The 5,161-nt window shown below is 35.9% G+C and overlaps 1 pseudogene; it reads left to right on the plus strand.

Annotated features, from left to right (window-relative positions):
• The first annotated feature begins 1,275 nt into the window (after positions 1-1,275).
• LOC129514057 (transformer-2 protein homolog beta-like) lies at positions 1,276-2,244 on the plus strand (annotated as a pseudogene).
• Positions 2,245-5,161: the final 2,917 nt, after the last annotated feature.

Here is a 5,161-nt window from a genome sequence, read left to right on the forward strand (position 1 = left end):
AACCTGTAATCTATTTCTTTATACATCTCAGAGTAGAGATGGGTGCTAGTGAGAAGGGGAGGAGTTCTTGTTGTCTGGTTTTACAAAAATAGAATCTGCAACATGTTTTTTTCTCACTAATCCAAGTATCACTGACATCAACCAAGGGTATAACCCAGTCCATTCACCCATTCCTCATTTCTCTGTTCATGAATTTTGAGATGTTTCTTTTGTTCTATTAACAAAAAAAGTTAACAGAATAATATGTATAGTATTATTAATTTTTAAATATATATTATACCTTTATAAGCAAAGGAACGTCTGGGAAAATATACACAAAACTGTTAATAATGGTAAGGAGTAGTAATGACACTGAGGAGAGGTAAAAGAAGGGACATTTACCTTTTCTTCATATGCTTATATATTTTTTAATTTGTTACACAAAGTCTGTTTTAAATTCTAATTTTTTAACCTAATTTATTTTGTTTTTAATTTAATATGAATATAAGTGATGTGGCAAAATGATAGGATTTTGGCTGTGTTCTTATCCACCAATTAGGTTTAGGGAATCACTAAATCGACCACATAAGTAATTAGCTCCTTTCAAACATCAGCTCGCTGCTTAACACTAGTCTCTATCTGCCCTTTGCATCAACACGTGGTAATACAAAATTACAATCCTTGCGAATATTGAGAAAGATCCAAAATTTCAAGAAATAAGTAAAAGTAAGGTTAAAGGACTGCCCAAATCACACAAAGCCACTAAGAAATGTGGACCTGGCAGATTTAGAACATTTAATAATTGAAGAAGAAAAATTCTACATGAATAATGAGATAGGACATTCAACATACACTGATAATGGATTTCAAAAGATTTAAAGTTACCCTCAGGAAAAAGTCAATCATTTTTGTAATAGTTATTTTTATATATCTTGTTTCAAAGTTCAATAGGACGCTGAAGTGTACAATAACCTTTCTCAGAAAAATAACATCTCAACACATTTGCAAAAGTTAGTATTGATTCATTGCTTCTTCAAAGAATTATTCTATATCCTACAGAATAACTATTGCGATAGTTATCATTATAACCTGAATTTTCTTAAATATTATATGAAATAAACTTATTTTTACAATTTTCATTTTTATTATTTAATACAACCTTGGTTCTCGTTGTAAATGAACTTATTTTCCTTGGTCATCTTCTGGAACAATAAATCTTAGATAAAAAGGACCTCTTGGAGAGCCCGTGCGGAGGCGGTGCGGAGCGCTTCGGTACTCGGCGGCTCAGGAGCCCGTGCGTTCTGTGAGGCTGCGGCGGAGCTCTATACAGAAGGCGCCAGAGGTTGGCAGCTTCAATTGAAGCCTGTCGAGCGGCAACAGCAGCTAGGAGTCATGAGCGACAGCTGCGAGCAGAACTACGGCGAGCGAGAATCCCGTTCTGCTTCCAGAAGTGGAAGTGCTCATGGATCTGGGAAATCTGCAAGGCATACTCCTGCAAGGTCTCGCTCCAAGGAAGATTCCAGGCATTCCAGATCAAAGTCCAGGTCCAGATCTGAATCTAGGTCTATATCCAGAAGAAGTTCTCGAAGACATTATACAAGATCAGGATCTAGGTCCCGCTCCCATAGACGATCCAGTAGCAGGTCTTACAGTCGAGATTATCGAAGACGGCATAGCCACAGTCACTCTCCCATGTCTACTTGCAGGCGTCATGTTGGGAATCTGGCAAATCCTGACCCCAACTGCTGTCTTGGAGTATTTGGATTGAGCTTGTACACTACAGAAAGAGATCTAAGAGATCTAAGAGAAGTGTTCTCTAAATATGGCCCCATTGCTGACGTGTCTATTGATATGACCAGCAATCTAGGCGTTCCAGAGGATTTGCCTTTGTATATTTTGAAAATATAGATGATGCCAAGGAAGCAAAAGAGCATGCCAATGGAATGGAGCTTGATGGACGTATGATCAGAGTTGATTTCTCTATAACAAAAAGACCACATACCCCAACACCAGGAATTTACATGGGGAGACCTACCTATGGCAGCTCACCCCGTCGGGATTACTATGACAGAGGATATATGATCGAGGCTATGATGATCGCGACTACTATAGCAGATCATACAGAGGAGGTGGTGGAGGAGGAGGAGGATGGAGAGCTGCTCAAAATAGGGATCAGATTTACAGAAGGCGGTCACCTTCTCCTTACTATAGTCGTGGAGGATACAGATCACGTTCTAGATCTTGACTGTACTCACCTTGTCGCTATTAAAGCATGAAGATGAAGACTTTCTGAAACCTACCCTAAAGTTGGGATATTGTTTATGGACAAAATTTTTTTTGTCTCCTGTTTAAAAAGTGAACAGTGCCTAGTGAAGTTAGGTGACTTTTACACCTTTTATGATGACTGCTTTTGGTGGAGTTGAAATGCTGTTTTCATTCTGCATTTATGTAGTTCGGTGCTTTGTTCAAAGTTAAGTGTTTTCAGAAAAGTATGTTTTGCATGTATTTTTTTACACTCTAAATTTTGACTGCTGAGAAGTTTCTATTTTACAAAACTTCATTTAAAAGGTTTTTCTACTGAATCCAGGGTATTCTGAAGATCGAAGCCTGTATGTAAAAATGTTACCAAATGGTAAAAAGCAACAATAAAGTTTGGTTTTTACTTTTCTTTCTAAAAAAAAGGACCTCTTGTCCTATGTATCTTTTCTCTGAGTCCATGTTATTGTTTTTCTCTGATTAAACTTTGTCTTACAGCCTAGAAGAGAGTTGATCTGAAAATGCTGTTGGATAAAGTGGAGGCTATTACAGGTAAGAAAGAAGTTATCAAATACATATGATTCTGATTCTTTATACATATTGTATATTCTTTCCTGTTATTCCCTTTAAATTATGCTATTTTTAATAAACTGATTGTAGTTTGATTTCCTAGATTTGGACTTTGATTTGTCAGTGTTTCAGCAACAAAACACAGTGCCACATTTTGTTAGGCCCTATGATCTCATTTTTTTCCAAATTAAGGTATTTACTGAAAATATGTTAGTGTAAAAAAAAAAAGAGACTAAAGTTTCATTATCTATTATTAATCTCTCATAATAGAAAATTATGAAATGCATTATTATGCAAACATATTTTGTCTCTATTATTACTAAAGTTATGGAAATAAACACTTCAGTGTTATGCCATAACTATACTGAAACAAGATTCATTTGACTTTATTATGCATTAAGTAGTTGGAGCTAATACTTAAACAGTATTAGGAAATTTCATCTATTTTAGAATAATTAGATGGTTCTTTAAAATCATACATTACTATTTCTATCCTTTTGAAGGAGAGGAAGTTGTTGATGTCAACGACATAGGAACGGTTCTAGGCAACATGGGAGTAGAACTCACTGATAAGGAACTCTTGCAACTGGTGAAAAACCTGCCAGTTGATAGTGAGTATTTCAAATAAAAATATAGTCATCCAGGGAAGCATATTATTAAATTGCAAAAATTTCTAAAATTGTCTCCATCTTATTGCTTATCAGAAGTAATCTTATGATCAATGTTATATAATTTAAAATGACTCTATTATATCTTGGGATGCCTGAGTGGCTCAGTGGTTGAGCATCTCTCTTTGGCTCAGATCATGATCCTGGGGTCCTGGGATTGGGTCCCAAATCGGGCTCCCTTCAGGCAGCCTGCTTCTCCCTCTGCCTATGTCTCTGCCACTCTCTCTGTGTGTCTCTAATGAACAAATGAATAAAATCTTTAAAAATAATAAAAAATAAAAATAAAAGACCCTATTATGTCTTAAAAGGTTATCTGTGCCATTTAATCTTTTTTTAAGATTTTATTTATTTACTTGAGAGAGAGGGAACATGAGGGAGAGAAAGATCACAAGCAGGAGGGGAGGGACAGAGGGAGAAGCCGACTCCTGGCTGAGCAGGGAGCCTGACTCTGGACTTGATCCCAGCCAAGAGCAGATGCTTAACCAAGTGAGCCACCCATGCACCTTGTGCCATTGAATTTTTAGTTTGAGAATCAACAATTATGTCATCATGACTCCTATCATCAGGGTTTGATTATATCTTTTATATAATTATATCTTTTATAACTTTTGAGTCTATCAAAAGATCTGAAATTTAAGCCAGAATAAATGAGAAAAAGAAAGAGCAATATAATAAGGGAAAATGAAAATATCACAAAATTAAAGGAAAAGAGATGTTTCAGAATGGTAGAGTGTCAGTATCCCTATGCCCTATAATTTCATTATTTGCCACTAAATCAGAAAATTTCTACGGTAGTTCATAAAATATGTCTTACTTAAATTGCTGTTTTCTTACCATCTATGAAACTCCACATTGTAAGTTTCTATGACCTGAACAGTGCTTTTCCTTACAGATGGAAAGGTCTATCAAAGAAGGTTGCTGGATGGTATAAATTTTCTTAAAGGTAAGGGGGAAACTTAATAAAACACAAATCAATCTGAGATCATCACGTTTGGCATTTCTACAAATTTCTTGTAATTAAATTGTCAACCCTATTAACACATTATTACCTACTTTTGTTTCTTTTATAGATTAACATATTCTTTAGGAGATCATTTCTTATGATGTAACTTGAAAGAATTCCCATGTATCTCTTTGGATTTCTCAAACTTTGACAGAAGAAATCAGAGCCCAGGCTGCACAACAAAAGTGAAGGGAAAGTTAGCACCTCATCAGTTAGTTTACTCAGCAGCAAGAGAATACTAATCTGACATTTAGGCCAAAAGAGAAAGAGAAAGAGAGAGCATAAGAGAGCTCTAAAGAGCCTTCAAGAAGTTGAAGGAACATAAGACTGAATGATAGACAGGAAGCAGGCCAGGAGGAAGGTCATGTCTAAGCAAGGTTCTCAATACCACCTTCATGATATCTGCCAAGTCCACACACTATTTGTGCTCTTATTAATATTTTCATTTAAATTGATTTACTTTAACTTGAATTTTAAGGGATGCTGGGTGGCTCAGGGGTTGAGTATCTATCCTCCTTCAGCTCAGGGCATGATCCCACGGTCTAAGGATCAAGTCTCGCATCGGACTCCCTGTGAGGAGCCTGCTTCACCCTCTGCCTATGTCTCTGCCTCTCTATCTGTGTCTCTCATGAATAAATAAATAAAATATTTTTAAAATAATTAATTAATTAATTAATTAATTTTA

The sequence above is a fragment of the Nyctereutes procyonoides genome, unplaced genomic scaffold (assembly GCF_905146905.1).
Source record: "Nyctereutes procyonoides isolate TBG_1078 unplaced genomic scaffold, NYPRO_anot_genome, whole genome shotgun sequence".
Taxonomy (NCBI): Eukaryota; Metazoa; Chordata; class Mammalia; order Carnivora; family Canidae; genus Nyctereutes; species Nyctereutes procyonoides.